Below are 17,298 nucleotides of genomic sequence, written 5' to 3' on the forward strand. Positions count from 1 at the left end.
TGCAGGAAAACACATAATGGTAGCAAGAGATTTGCAGATAACTTAAGTCTCTCACTGTCTAAGGTTTGGGATTCAATCATTCAATTGTTTCTATCGAAATGGCACTGTGATTTCTTCTAAACCATCAGTTCCACAGCAGTAGAAGGACTCATACTGATATTTTTATTTAGTAACCTAGAAGTCAGTACGAGTTGTAAAATTAACCACTAGGGATATTTACACATTTGTCCTTTAAAATACAGCCTTGCTCAGAAAATAGATGATAATTCATGTTGGGTATTTTTTCTCCACCAGACAAGTTTATAGAACTTGTGCTTCAGCTTGTTTTACTGAGATTTTTGGGCCACTGATCTATTCCAAAAGAGAAAAATTGGCCCTGAGGCTACATTTTTTCATCCCAACGATGCTTGTAGGCAAGATTGCCAGCTGTAACATCGCCACTCTGAACTAAAAACTACTTGCCAATCAATTATTCATACTCAGCCCTTGTTTGGAAGAGACAGCACTAAAGAGAAATAGAGCAGCAAATATGTAGACTGAGAAGGAAGGAAGAGGATTTTTAATAGTTACAAGGGAAAGGGCATCACAGAAGAATGATGATATTTGAAATAAGGGACAGAGAGAATGTGCTCAGGAATTCTGTTAAAAATGGCCAGTATGTTTGGTCTTCATACACACAAAATAAATTAGTAGCAGATATGTATGAAAAGTTCAAAGAAACACTTAATGAGCTGAGGCTTTCAGAGGAGGAACCAGCACAGTATTTATGTCCTCTTTTGTTTATCATCTGAGCTCTACTCTCCCTGTACCCATGTCATAGGAACTTCCATCCCTTTACCTAAATTCTCCTATTTTGAATTAAGTTTATTTGATATTAATGCTTATTTACTAATATGCACATGCTAGATTCCTATTTTCTTCAAAGTTCTTTTTACACAAATTAAAATTTTCAATGTTGCCATTAGTAAATATTTATAAAATACCTCTTTACACAAAGGAATGTAGATGACCAAAGTTTTACACATTTGAAAAGCCAAATGATTTTTTTAAAACTAAACAAGCAAAGGCAGCTTCTGGAAAAATTTGCAAGTCTATATGAAGTGTATATCCACCATACACAGCCAAGTGAGTGCTGAAAATATGCAATGGTGAAATATACAGAAAAACTAGCTCCTTTTTACTTGTACTATATACTTAAATCTCTCCTTTACCAAGTTTCATTTGACTAAAACAGCAGAGAATTAATGCAGCAATTGAAGAAGTTCTGTAGGTTTTTTTATTTCAATGCTATAGACTGAATTGTGTGCTCCCCAAAATTAATATGATGAAGCCATAATCCCTAATGTGACTATGTTTGAAGATAGGACCTTAGAGAGATAAAGAGGGTTAGATGAGGTCATGAGGGTGGGGTCCTCATGATGGAACTAGTGGCTTTATAAGAAGAGGAAGAGAGAGATGTTCTCTCTCTGCCATACGAGGACACAGTGGCTGACAAAAAGTGGCTGTCTGCAAACCAGGAGGAGGGTTCTCACCAGGAACCAAATCGGTCCCTACCTTGATCTTAGACTTCCCAGCCTCTACAACTGTGAAAAATAAATATCCGTTATTTAAGCTACCCAGTCCATGGTATTTTGTTATAGTAGCCCCCGCAGACTGATACAATTAGTTGTAAAACATTTTGAAATTAAAAAAAAGAGAGAGAGATCACTGATACTAAAATGAGAAGAAAGGAAAAAATACTTTTGTCCTAGAAAGAATTTATGTTTTACAATATGAAGTGAACATTGCATTAAAATGCTAAAGATAAAAGAAACGTAAAGCTTATTTGTTTGTCTTGTACATAAACGATGAAAATAACTAGCTGGTTGAGAAAGAGATATTTTTCATGTAATTTGAAATGTGTAGAAGTTAGGGCAGAAATCAACAGAAAGTAAATTTCACTGCTGAAAATAGCAAGGATGGAACTGTTGTTACCTGAATGTTGATGCAAGACACAAGGGAAATGGGGCATGATGTAAGAATAAATTAATGCATGTAGATGGAGCATAAATCAAATTAATGTATTGAAATGCCCCTGCACCCTTTAGCCTTTCCTGAAATACTGGGCCTGATGCAAATCTCTCTCCTCTATCTGCATTAATGATAGCTCCTTCCTCTTTTTTCCAGCATCTTCTACGAAACTCCACTATTTCACAAGACAATGAATCTAAGAATTGTCCGCCCTCCCTCTGGATTGCAAGCTCCCTGAAGAGCAAGATCACATTTTGCTCAGCTTGTGCTTTGCTCATCCTTCCCTTTCCACCCCCGCTACTGGCTGCCCACAGAGGCTGGAGAGTCTTCACTCCCATTGCCGGAACAAGAGAGAAAGTTTAGAATCTCAAATTGGAATGGACTGTAATTTATAATGGAAGGGATTATTAGATCTTTAGGGAAAGGGATTTTTTTATACATATTTCTTCTGCTCCCACACTTCCATCCTCCACCCTTAGTGCCTACAAATGTCTCCCATTATTGCTCATGATGAATAAATGAGCATGAAAGCCTGGTGGTCAAATATAGTTGAAATAGTTCTATTTTAATTTTCTATCTGGTACACGTAGGTTAAATGAGTTTTACAAACTGACCTGGGAACCTGTTGTTTTTATGACAAAACATATTGTTTGTTTTCCAAAGAATTCACTTACAAATACTCTTGGATCACTACAACAAGATACCACCTATACCGGGTATACTTTCTGACATTTTATTTAAGTTTGTTTTTTATTAGATAACATTAATGACATCCTGGCATTAATATTTAGGTCTAGAGTTGTAAACACGTCTAGAAATAATTGAGTTAGAATTTTTTCAAGTAATTTCAAAATATTTTTGGTTCATGGAATTACTATGTATTCTTGGAATCTTTTGCCAAGTCCCCTAGAGACCACCAGCTACCATTAAGTAAGCAGCAGCTTCTGCCTGGTCAAATGGCAATAACCACTGCAGTAAGCACATTCAGCAAGAAAAAAAAACCAAAACACTATAGTATTGAATATCCCTCCTTTAATCAACCAGATTCCCAGTTCTTATTTTCTGCTGCATTCTCCTGTGGAAACTTTTATACCAAATGCAATTACACATCATTAGAAAGTACAAAATATACAATACATTAGAGATACATTTGGGCATGAGATTCAGGGAAGAAATTAGCTCTTGTTTCAAATAACATTTTAATATAGTAGTCATAACCTTCTGAAGCCAAGGGAGTGTCCATTAAAAACCAGCACTTAGCAGAAATACACAATGCAGGTATGAAGAGTGAAATAAAATATACTTCCACACCCATTTAAAGACTCTATATGCAAAAATACCAAGTCCATTGTTGTTTCATTGTAAAAATATACTATGATAATTGGGCTTTTAACAATCAATTAAAAATTATCATATCTATCTAAGGCAATTAGATCAGCACCCTCTACACATACATAAACACACACACACATACACACACACACTTAATGTATATAGTATAAAGTGGTGGTATAGAAAGATACTATATATCATGTGGTTAAAGAATAGTTATGACAGTTTAATTATTAATTATTACACTTAAGATATTTCTTTGAAAAAAATACATCATTTCCAATGGCCATATGTCCTTTATAAATCATTAAATGCCCTTACTATGACAGCTAGTGAAGTAATCCATATGTTAACCCTTCTCCAGGCTCACTTTTTTTTTTTATAAACTATCTTAAGAAATAATACTAATGAAGATAGAAGGCCGGCCCCGTGGCTTAGCGGTTAGGTGCACGTGTTCCACTGCTGGCGGCCCGGGTTCGGATCCGGGGCGCGCACTGAGGCACTGCTTCTCCGGCCTTGCTGAGGCCGCGTCCCACATACAGCAACTGGAGGGATGTGCAGCTATGACATACAACTATCTACTGGGGCTTTGGGGGAAAAAAATAAATAAATAAAATCTTAAAAAAAAAAATACTAATGAAGATAGAAATATTTGTGAAATAGCTCTTGGAAATATGTGTAGCATTCCTACTCTTCAAAACTGAAAGCATTCTTTGCCACTATTACAATCTTTCTGCACCTTAAAAAAGGCATTTTCTTGAGTATTATTCTCTATGTGAAACTGAAGATAAATACTGGATCAGTGAAGATCAGATGTGAGTCAAAAACATACATTTTTAGCAATATTGTTAGCTTGTTTTGCACTGCCAAATTTAATGTTTCTTCAAATTCACAAATGTTTTATCATGCTTGGAAGTGCCACGGGTGGCAAATGTTATTTATGAAGTTATAATATATTGATATGATGATCCAACAATGAAAGCTACCATGAAAATATCAGGCTTCACGATCCTAAATAAACACTTAATTCTCTGAGGCACTCAGATGACTAAAAGACTGGCTTTCCCACAGTATTTCAGAAATTTTCCTCTTAAAAATATCTGGAAACATGGTACTAATAGTTTTATTATTTTCTTAGCTAGATGCAAATGAGAAGTAGCAAAGGAAATTAAAATATATTAGAATAGCATAAATTGTTCGGGTTCACAGAGAAGGTTCCTCAGTTCAAATTTAAATCTGAGTGAAACTCTCCATCTCTAGATCTGACTTTCCACTGGCAGGGTTGTCTTCTTTTTATATGAAAACAGGGAAGAAGTACTGACTTTCTACTTATAAAATTCACTTTCACTCTACAAATTAGCAAATATTCCACTAATTTCATTATACTTCACAATCAAAGGAGGAGGCCATAATTTTGTTTTGTGTGGCTTACTTTACTAGTGGCTAAATGGAGGTGTGACTAGCTAGAGAGCAGACAGATCAGAAAATAAATTCCAGATGTTCCAACCACCAGGACTCTGTTCTGAGAGCAAAATTCACAAAACTGTGAAAATAAATGCAGGTTGGTTGGTCATTTTTCAGAGTATTTTCCATTTCGCATACAATTCATGAAAAAGTCTAGGGTACATGAGAGAACAGCAGCAGTCTAGAAGGCAGAGAACAGTCAAGTGAAATTCAGGGCCATCAAAGATCACCAAACTTGAGGCTCACTTGCTTCTCCACAGTGACATCTTCTGCTCAGGAAAAAAAAAAAATAGAAAAAAAACCCTGCTTGCAATTAGTGTGAGGCCCTGTAGAGTATTCACCTTTTGCAGAAAAGATGAGAATACATAAATTTACCCCACAGGCAGTATGTTCAGGATCTCACCTCAAGATTGATACTCTAAAAGAGAGAAGAAAACTGTACAATTGGAAAAATAATTTTAAGGTAAATCAGACAATAAAAATGGGAGATTATTTTTAAATCCCTAGACTATTTTCTTTTACAGACAGTTATCATTTTGGCTGTCATTTCTACCCCCAAACATTTTAATGCACAATAGAGATTAACAAGCTTTGAATGCTCACATTAAAGGTATTTACAAACAACTGAATTTCAATTTTCATTTACATATTAATAGGCTCTGATTTCTTAAGGATTTCTTGGGTTCTGTATTTCAACTCCATTATTAAATATATATTCTATTAATAAAGCCACTTTTAGGTGCACAATAGCATAAAGTATCATCTCTACCAGAATGACCTCCTAGTCTCCCTGCCCCATAACCTTCTAACCATGAAGCTGGCCCACTTGGCTGAAACATGAGTTTGATGCCTCATTCTTACTTGATGTGTGACCATAGAAACTCTCAACCTTGGTTTCCCCATCTTTAAAATGCAGGTAGCAATATCTAATTTATTAGGTTGTTGGGAGAATTATATAAAATAGTATATGTAAAAATAAGTAAGCAGATAAATTAGACATATCTCACATGCTATTTTGTGTTGCTATTTAAGTTTAAAAATATGTACATGCAACAGGATCTCGGGGGAGAAGACAATCAGAGTTGGCAGGACTTTCTTAGAATCTTCAGGAGTTAGGATAGAACAAGCAAAATGAAGACGAAATAGCATTCCAGAAATCTGCAAAGGTTTAAAGAGCAGTGTGGGTGTGGCTCATTTGAATGACAATCAGAACACTTTAATTTACTCAAAGTCAGTGAAAGTATCTGTAGGAATAAGACTGGAGAGAGCAACTCCTCTCGTAGGTCTTCATCTGCCTCTAATAGAAAGTAGGGTCACTAACCCTTATCTGTGGGTTAACCTTTGTATTTTCTTGGAGTAAAAGAAAAGCCTGCTGAGAAAGCTGAGTATTCTCCCTGCTCTCAGGTAATTGTGCAAGCCTGGAGTTGAAAGAGTTAAAGCTTGGTAGATTCTTTAGGGATTCCTTAAAGCAGGTCTTCACGGAATCATCATCAACAAGAAGTAGCCAATTAGCAAAGAAATGAATAGCAGGGATGCAAAACACTATTTCTAGAAAAGGGATTTATTGAGCAATTACTGTGAATGTGTACAGTTCCAGCGATCTTAGGATGTCCGACCCCATCTCCCCTAAACAAACGACTTGTAAGTCATCTTTTTTTCCTTAAGGTGTTTTGCAGTACGTTATGGGACAGCACCTCCCCCACTCACACAAAAATATGTACAAAACTATGTATCCAATGTAGAAAATGTTAATTATGAAGGGATTAACAGGGCTATAAAAGTGAAATACATTTTTTAAATATTTATTATAGAAATTATATTATTTTGAAAGAAGTGTTCTTTTTCATGACGTAGTAACTCCATTTACTAAGGGTGGTTTCATTTAAGGTTGATGTTATCCTGACATTCACCTTGTTTTTCCCATGAAGAAGCCTAAAAAGACCTTTGGATTCCTTCCTCCTTCCAGGGTACATAGTGCAGAAAAGCAGAAACAAAAGCCAAAAACTCTGCTAAAAAGCTGTACTTCTAAGCAAGACAACTGGCCCATTAACAAATGTCTCCATCAGTATCTTACCATCTGCTGTTTGCACTGTACTTGTCAATATTGAGCATCACTCACAGTTCATATGACCATACAAAATCTCAGACAGCACAGAGTACCAAGGTGAAAAAAAAGCTAATTCAAAGACGGTTTTACAATCTGACAACGCATTCACCACACAAGTATATAATTAGATGGAAATAGGTTATGTACTCTCCATGCTTTATGTGTTGGGAGGAAATTCCTCGTAATTTCTAACAGTAGACGGAATAGGACTGGCAAATTATGCAGTACAATCTCCACCTCTCCCTCTGACTCACCTGACTTTCTGCCCACTCATCTAATTCTGAAGCCTCAGATTATCCAGATTAACCTGCCTAAATTCAAAATACAGGGATATTTTAATTAACCATGTCATAAAGGGGAATCGATATTATGGCAAGCCAAGATAGGATACAGCATAAAAATATTATATTTGGCCTTTAAATACCTTAAATGTTTTCACACAATAGATTTTTTAAATTTTGTTTTGTTTCTATGCACAGATTAAAACCAAACAGAAAGCTGGAATTGTTTGCAAAGGTAAAGTTGGTAGACTTATATGGTGAGATTTAGAGAGGGCTGAAAAAATTGACTTTCTTCCCACTTATAATTAGTCATTCCTTGTTTTATATAGACTTTTTCCCCTTTCCTAAATCTTCTTTTATTTTAAAATATCCCTGTGAAGGGTGACATGTTGTACCATTATCAGCTTAGAATGAATGAATTTACTATGATTGAGAAATTAGATTAAAAAAAATATGAACACTAAATGCCTCAGGAAAAAAAGAAGAAAATTATTGGGTCCTGTCCCATGTCAATGCAAAAATTTTAATTATAAATATTTGCCCTTGGATTTAAATCTTCAGGTGCCTCTATAAGTCATTAGGAAACAGCAAACAGCAAGAAATAAATTTATTAGCCCTCACCTTGAAAGATAATGTTCCCCCTTTCCTACTTAAATTTTAGCGGCGATATCAATTTGATTGCAGTATCAACAATTCCCATGATTTTTATAAATATAAAGTTATAAATAATCAGCTATCCAGCTCAATCCTGAAATATTCAAATGTAATAACATGGCAGACTACAAGAAAAGGGGGGTGATCATACCTTAATTACCTTAAAACAACATCTGCATGTAAAATTTCTACCTATTTAAAGATAAGTACTATTTTAACAAAGTAATGGAAATGAAGGTCATCTGGCAATAAGGAAATGTTGAATTCTTACACAAAGAACAATATTATGCGTGGTCGTGAATATAAAGAACGTATAATCCATGCTGAAGGCTACACAGATGTGTTCAAACTATGCAATTGCTCAAATACTAGCACTGCACCTACATTAACAACGTACAGACAAATAAAAAGAGGAGCCAATAAGATAGACACTTAAATTAGAAGATAAGATTAAAAATAAAATGTAATCCCTTAGGTATTTTATTTCAATGTAATAAGCCAACAAAAAAGAGCTACATTCTGTACATTCTTAAATTATTTTAATGTAATAGAAACCAAGACTTGAAAAAAATTTTTCCAACATGTAAAATCCATTCACTGTAATAATATTTGCTAGTGACTGAGCTCTCTTGGGCACAGCTACAAAATACTGCATTGTATTTATTCTAAAGCTTTCATTTGTGTCTTAATGATACAAAGAAGATTAAGAAAAATAATTGTAAGGAAATATTTTTGATATTCTAAAATGTAAAATCATCCAAGAAACTTGTAAAATAATTAGACATTTGAGTTACTGACATATATATACATATATGTATATACATGATTTATATACAATTTCTTATTTATAGACAGATGTCTTATAGACCCCTATTGTAACACCAAGGGGAAAATAACAGAAACAACACTTCATTGAAATCAGAATTGAGGAGCAATGGAAACTTAGAGTGAGAAGAAGTGAAAAAAACTGCCAAAGGTCAAGGGTAAAAAATAAACATTTATTGAATCTTTGGTATGTACCAAGTATACAGTGCAAGGAATAGAGATAAAAAGATTCAATTCTTAATCTCAGATAATAGAGAAGAAAAAATTAATTAAATAAATTAAAATAAATAAAGTATATTAAGTACATCAATAGAGACAAGTACTACTAAGTGGAATAGTACCCAGAGGAGGGTTTGATTAATTCTGGGGTGAAAGCGGAGGGTGAGAGAAGTCAAGGAGGGCTCTAGAAGGACACGTTTCTAGACACATCTGCCTGAATTTTAAATCAGAATTCAGTGATTTTACCATAATACCTTTACTCCTCTTTATAAATCTTAAATAGAAAATGACAGAAAGAAAGAGAGGGAGAAGGAAAGAGAGAAAGAGAGAAGGAGGGAGGAGAAAATTGGAAGGAAGGGAGGGAAGAAGGGAGGAAGGAAGAAAAGGAAGAAAGGAAGGAAAAAATAAAACTAAATTATCCATACTGAAATCTAACATGATGGATGGATAGATAGATAGATAGATGACAGATAAGAAAGAGAGTACGTCAGGTTATCAATAATCAAGATCACTTGCCAGCTAGTTTGCTTCACAGACATTTTTGAAAGCAGTATATCTTGCACATAGAACACAGAAAAAGAGATCGTTCTCAAAGGAGAAACACGTATAAGGTTTATTTGGGGGAGTTTCTTGGGGCTTGTTTGGTTTTGTTTGTTGGTTGGTTTATTTGTTTGTTTGTGTTTGTTTTCCAAGAATCCTTTCTATTTAAAAAAGATTTCTCAAAATATAACAAACATTTCAGGCTACTATGAACATTGAGTATCTTATAAAGTTTGTAAGCCCTTATAATATTGTACTAAACCTGTGACCTTTCAAATAAGTTTTAAATTCTGGGTATAAAAATTACATTTAATTAGCTAAAGTTATTGTATACAAAAGCATGAAGAAGAAGAGAAATAAAACAGGAGACAAACTGAGCCATAACACAAATCGTTTAAATTACTAGCCTCAAATTCAGGATAAACCCAACCAACAGAAGTAAAAGGTTGCCAAAGCCTGATTTTCTGTGAAAGGAGAAAAAAAAAAAAAAGAATAAGTAGAACAGGAGAAGAAGCAAAGAGGTTCAAGGCCACTTCAAACTTTTGTTAGTGAGGAAGTATAAAAAGCCATTGCTCTCTTCTCTGTGTGTGACTAAACAGAACCAACCTTCAGATACTAACAAACTTGACCAGAATGGAGAGCCCTTCTCTAAAACACCAGCTCTCTTACTTGGAACAGTCTACTGTTTCTTAACTTTTAAACCTCTTTCACCCTCAGCCACAATAATGCAACTAACAATAATGATAATAAGTGATAACAACTAGCATTTTTGATTTGCCAGGAATTATGGTAAATGGTCTACTTTCAAAGCACCCTCTAGGTAGACAACATAGCCATTCCCTTTGCAGATACATTCAAAAAATGTTTATTGAATGCCTATTACATGTAGAGCAGCATTCTACACATTAGGAACACAATATCAAACAAAAAAAACCACAACTCTGATAGAGTGTATGATCTGATGGAGTAAACTGAGCCACAGAGAATTTAAAAGATACTTGTCTGGCATTGTACACCAAGTAAGCGACAGGGGCAATGTCAAGCAATCTGATTCCAGGATCCGTTCCCTTATACCACGTGCTTTGCTGCCATGGATGTAAAAGCATACTGTACTTGCCAGGACTCATGCATGGCATTCTGCTTTTCAGATTTTAGACTTTTCCACTTAATATTGTATTAGTAGTAATGCAATGTAATACAGTTATATTAAAAAAAAAAACCTCTAAGCACAAAATATAAGTATGCAAGACAAAAATATTTATTCTAAAAATGTTTGAGGAACCAAACTGAATATTATGTTGTTCATTGCTATGACCAGTTGGTTACAATTAATAGTTTGAATACAATTAATAGTCTAAAGGAAGGTATAATAGCATGCACATCTACCTGTACTTAATACAACACTTCAGATTTTGGTCAATGTCTAGTAGTAAGTGCACATTTTCTCAGCCTATAGAAATATTTTGTAGCAGAAAGAGCATGGTAATTAGAGTCAAGCAGACAACTCATTTAACTACTCTGAGTCTCCATCAATATATGTAAAAAAATAAAATGGGCATAAGACATATTCCTGACATTTGTTTGATAGACTTGAGATAATGAATATAAAAATGCTATGCAAACTAAAGAACGTAGCATTCTTTATCATTTCCTCTTTACAAAACCATAGAATTATTTGGAATTTCTAATACATTTTATTACTTTGGTAATTATTAGTTAAAATTTTCTATGTAAAATTCAAAACGAAAATACTGTGCCTTTAACTCCTTAACCCAACCTCAAATTTTAATAACTACTTTTCCTGAGTTGATATTACCTTCTCAACTGCCATATTGGTCCTTTATTCTCCAAGCGTTTTCTTTTTAACTTTCAAGTTTTGTGTAATTTTCAAGCAAAGCAGAGTTCCAAATATAACCATATAGGTCCCATAATCTGGGTCTTTAAAAGATAAAGATGAATATTAAAGATAAAGATGAATATTTGGATGGTCTTAAATCAGATAACGTTTCTTTAATATTAATTTTAGCATTTCTCATGGTTGATTCACCACTTAGTGGCTACACAATATATTTCTGCCCTGTGGATTCCTTGGACTCGCTGCTTCTTTACTTCCAAATAACTATTTCTCATTTGTAATGCTGCCCTTCATTTCTATTCATCATCTACACCCTTTTATGTGAAGTTCACTATTATTCTGAAGCTTGGCTTTCCGGGCAGCAGTCCTGCTACTTTCCACATCCAAATAATGAAGAAAATCTAACTATGATAAAACCAAGATCTAAATTACTACTCAAAATCGTATCCCACAAAATCCAGAAGAGAAATATTGTCTTCCCTACTTATTGAAAAATAGTCCTAGACATCATTCTAAACCACCTTGGGTGTCATTCTCACCACTACCAAGAGGGATAGGATTGTATTGATTAGCATGGAATCAGGACCCACCTAAACTACATGGATGCTACACAATGGGGAAAAACTGGAACGAATGCTGGGGAGGCAATCTCAGTGTCCTCCTAGATTCTTTTCCAAGGCTGACAGTGGGTTATTATGCCATTATCTTCAAGAAGAAAGTTTTTTAAAACTCCTATCTGGGAAAAAAAGCATTTTTCTAAAATTTATAGACTTTTTAAGACTGAGCTTCCAATATCATCCATATCTAGCCACACTCCTTTGCCAGATATATTAAAGCTATATGAGAAAATATAGTAATAATGTATTAATAATTACTAACATACTAATAATGTAATAGTTTTCCTAGGTGTGAAGGGATAAAATCTAGTACTGTTAACTGAGAATTCACTATCTTCTCTCTTTCTCTGTCCTCCACCCCCAATCCCTACATTGAGTCAGTAGCCAAAGGAGGACACCAAAGAGCACAGACCAAAGAGTCAAATTCTTGGATGGGAGTTCTAAATAAGTTCTTGAAACTCTGGCCAAAAGAGAGACATGGAAGCAGCTGATAGAGGCCAGTGACCTGAAGAAACCTTATGGTTACAAGGAGGACACAGAGCGACATGTGCAGACATATCTAAGGATCTGCAGTAGGGATAAAGGTCAGAACAGATTAGCTTCACTTCAAAGGATGCTAGATGAACCTTTCCTTTCCAAAGCCTAGAGACTACTTAGGCCCTCCTCAGATCTTAATTGCCACCCCTGGTTCAAATGAGTTAGTGAAGAATTCTTAAACTGATCGAGGTTAGTTGCAAGTAACTAACTTAAGTTTTCAACTATCATTCTTAATGAGGGCTCAAAATTAAAATAAAGTTCAATTATAGGAGAATAAATTTATTTATATTTCTTGCATACTTGCTTTTATATGCATTACAGAATATTTACTTAAAGCCAAACTCTTTAATTCTACATTTGGCACCATTAGATCACTTTTAAAACTAACTCATCATTTCACACCTTCAGTCAATGCTACTAATTTTACACTGCAGAAAAGAAACCATGAGACTGTGTCCTACATCTCACGTAGTTTCCCTCTACAGTCAACAGACAAGATATATGCTGGATCAGTGAAGTCCAGAGAGAGCAGTGATTTGCCAAATATGACCCATCAGAGCACTGAGAATTTAGGATTAGGTTTCAGCATTTGTTGCTGTCACTCAAGTCCTGAATATATATTTACTTGGGGCAGTGAGTGGAGATTTAAATAGAAGAATCCAAAACATCCAAGATACTTTCCGTTCCTGACTTAGCTGAGCTTGAGAATTACTCTCATTGAGCTAGAGTGTTTCAAAACTAGCTAAACAAAATTCTATTGGTATTATAATAAATTCTGTTGAGGTAAAATTGGAGTGTTAGCAAAAAATATTGATATTCTCTTTACCATTTTTAAAATTATATGGTTAGTCATTTTATATCACTGTTCTTGGGGATTCTGACCATAAAATATGGTCAATATTGAAAGACAACAAGTGCTCTCAAATAAAAGTGAAGATGTATGTCTAATTAAAATAATCGTAACAGGAAAATAATAGATCATTCATACATTTTCTTTTTAAAAGTATTTATTAAGTACATTAAAATTTAGCAGAATGGTCTAAAAAGACATAAAATTATGATTTAAAATCAATATCTGAATTAAGATATACAAGTAAGTTAAATTTCTATGAACAATCACATTTCTAAAGTAAGAAAATTACTTTATTTCTAAGTAAAAGCATTGTAACATCCCTTGCAAAAAAATTAGATAAAACTGTAGCAGCTGGTCAGTAGGAAAATGAAGGAGAAAGTTCAGGAAATCATACTGTGGCTGAGTGGCCAGTAGCGATGCTGTCTGCAGAATTCAGAAGGGGATGCCAAGGACCATGGCTTCGAAGGTACTTATGTATTATACAGTGCAAATTATCAGGTCTGTACAATTAAAACACTTTTCAAGTGTTCAAGTGTGAGGGTTATAGTTTGAATAGTGTTTGTCAGAAGACATTCTCCAACCTACTTCAAAAAGCATCACATCCTCCAACTCTCTCCACCTTTGGGTTTATAGTTTGGATGCCTATACTATATATAAAAGGAATAGGATGCTGATAATGGGGGAGGCTATGCATATGTGGGGACAGGGGGTATATGGGAAATCTCTGTACTAGAGATTACATTTCTCCCAATTTTGCTGTGAACCTAACATTGCTCTAAAAAATAAAGTCTTTAAAAGATTTTTTTCTCCTTTTGAAGAAGCCCAGGCTTAGAAATCATAGCTTTGGTGTTCATTGCACTGATTTTTTTTTTTTCTGTATATCCTTATCTATTTTAATCTTAGAAGCTTTTTTTGTCTCACTACTTTATTTTTAGGCCTTTCATTTTCTTTTCAAATTTATCCAGGTAATTAATAAAAGAGATATTCAATAATTGTAATGAATTAACACTTTAAGTAATTTCAAAGTAATTACAACAATCAAATATTCTATTTACTATCCCTTTAAAACATATTATAATAGTCAAAGTCTTCTGTACAAGTGAAAAATGTGATTGGCACAGAGAACTCCAGCACGGCTTAACTTAACAGCTGCCTGACAGTTGTCTACAACTCTTGCTCAAGTGTTTTATGAGGGATCTGCCTACCACCCTAAGTAGTGTTACCACAGATTGTGAGAGTTACAAAAATATATTTGAAATTCAAAGAGGCAATGGGAAATGGATTTGACATCCATATTTGAGTACCTTTACTTGAGTTAGTTTTTCATATCACTAGATAAGTAAATATGCGTGCACAAAATGTCTCATACTATTTCTATCCTCTCTAAAATGTACCTTTTCTGTATCCCCCAAATACTGGAAGATTATTGCTTTTAAGTGTTTTAATACACTTATTAATTGAATTTTTCTTGGTTATCTGCACATTGGCCACAAAAATGACTAATAAGAGCAAGGCCTGCTAAAATTTTTGAATGAGGAGTCCTTTACAAAAAATAAATGAACTGCACATATCCAAATATAATTTATTAATAACAGCATTGACATACAGTTGAAAAACAGCAATTATGAATAAGACAGTTTATATGTCTAGGCTATAGGTAACGTTTGGTGCCCATAGGGTTTTGAGGGTTCCTTGGAAACAACTTCATAGCCCTCTCCTCTGCTCAATCAGAGCTCCAGGACACACAGATTGGGTGAGAGCATGGTACCAAGAAAGCCCAGGAAGAGGGTTGATGAGGTCAGTTTTACTCTGCTCTGGACGTAATACTGACACTTAATGGTAGATAGTTTTTCTTCAAAGAGTGTCAGCCATCAAGAAAGACAGTTGAAAAAACATGTTGCGGGGAGCCAGCCCGGTGACACAGTGGTCAAGTTCACACACTCCACTTCTGCAGCCCAGGGTTCACAGATTCGGATCCCGGGCACAGACCTACACACCGCTTATCAAGCCATGCTGTGGCAGGCGTCCCACATATAAAGTAGAGGAGGAGAGGCACGGATGTTAGCCCAGGGCTTCCTCTTTTTACTGAGGAAGATTGGCAACAGATGTTAGCTCAGGGCCAATCTTCCTCACAAAAAAAAAAAAAACTTGTTGGTCCAATTTAGTGGATCATTAGACCACAAAAAAGAATAACATTATATGATTTAATATATAATTTATTTTTCTCTTGCTTTATACAACCCCTCTTATCATAACCTCTCAAAATGTGAATTCTATTTACAGCTATAAAGAAATAGGCCAACAGTGGTATCTTTCATAGTCCTGCATATCAAACGTTTCATAAAGAGAATGTTGTATACCATGAGATGAACTTATTCCCATACTTCCAGTAAAAATTAATAATATTTGGAACACTAAGATGTCACAGCATGCTACATATTAACTTATGGTGATAGAACTATTTTTAAGAAGTTTGTCTGAAACAAAAATAAAGGTTCAAGAAGACAGATAAAAAGAAGATAGTAGAGAAACATTTTAAATGTTCATTCCTTCTCCATGTTGGCAGCTTTATGTGAGTAGATAGAAAATTAAAAAAAAAAGTCACCCAGACCAATACTTCTGACACTATCTCTGACTGACTTTATTTTTCTCATACTTACCATGTAAATAAATTCTGCCTACACTTCTTTTCTATGATTTCTTCTTTCCATCCTTCCCTTAGAAGTCCTCATCCCCTTGAGTTGAGACCATCTGGACCACTACAAAACCCTTGGTGATTCCTGTGTAGCCTTCATCCCCTGGAATCCATCATTGTCACAATCGGGTATACAAAACACCAATAAGGACCCAATTTTCCAACAGTCTAGTTCAACAATAAGATATGTAAAGGACAGATGCTCTGTCTTATTTCTCTGTATCTCCAAAGTGTGTCGCACAGCATATTACACAAAAAGAGTTCTAAATTAAAAGCACTCATTAATGCAACTCTACTCCCAGGGCCTAGATACTCTGTAGAACATAATATGCATTCAAAAAATAGTTTTTGAATGACTAAGCATTTTTATTAAACAGATATAACTTATACATCCCTGCCAGATTAGCTTTCTAAAATACCTAAAATATATGCCCCCTTGAAAAATCTTCAATGGCTCCCCACTTCCATCAGGATAAAATCCATTCTTTGGACTGGAATTCAAGGCATTCCACAACCCAGCCTCTTGCTTCTACCTTCCTTTTGTCTCTTCCCATTATCCCCTTGTACAAGGCAGCACAGCAGAGTGGAAAGAGCACTGATTTTGATATCAGAATGGCTACTGGACTGTGTTTTAATCTCGACTTGATGACTTACCAATGTATGATAATATAAACTCTTTGAACCTCACTTTTTACTAAATAAAAGTAATTGACACGTGACAGAAGTTGTAAACATAAGATAATAATAAAAATGCACTTAGATACAACACACAGAAGATAAATTGTATGAACTCTGTCACTATTGCAATAACTTTCCTTTCCAATCAGATTGTATACTCTTCACCCTTGTTTAACATGTTCTTCCTGCTAATCTGAAGCAGGAAAATCCAACCTATTATACTTTCACCTAAATTCTGTTTATTCTGTAAGGCCAGCTCAAAAGCTACCCTGTTTTAGATAAACATCATATTAAAGTACCAAGCAGTTGTAAACACAAGGGGTAATCAGCTAATCAAGGGTGGTCTCGAGACAATGTGATTTAATGAGGAAAATTTATCTACAGGGGGAAGACCAGACAGCTCTGAGTAAGTGATTTGATCTCAGCACTTTAAAGCTACCAACAAAGCTTCAAAGAGACTGAAGCTTTAAAAAAAAAGCTGTGATGGGGAGGATTGCGAACCAACAATCTGGTAAACTTTACAGGTGTCATACTTTCTATGAACTCTCCATGACCACAGGAGCCCAGAGTTGTTACTCTTTCTGCATTTACTATAGCACTATTGTACATTGTTGAGAAGCACACATAGCTT

The 17,298-nt window shown here is 34.8% G+C and overlaps 1 protein-coding gene across 5 annotated transcripts in view; it reads right to left on the minus strand.

The window, feature by feature from the left end:
• Positions 1–17,298, minus strand: part of CACNA2D1 (calcium voltage-gated channel auxiliary subunit alpha2delta 1) — a 504,665-nt gene that overhangs the window by 446,085 nt on the left and 41,282 nt on the right. The window lies entirely within an intron of this gene.

This window comes from Diceros bicornis, chromosome 3 (genome assembly GCF_020826845.1).
Source record: "Diceros bicornis minor isolate mBicDic1 chromosome 3, mDicBic1.mat.cur, whole genome shotgun sequence".
NCBI classification, from domain to species: Eukaryota; Metazoa; Chordata; class Mammalia; order Perissodactyla; family Rhinocerotidae; genus Diceros; species Diceros bicornis.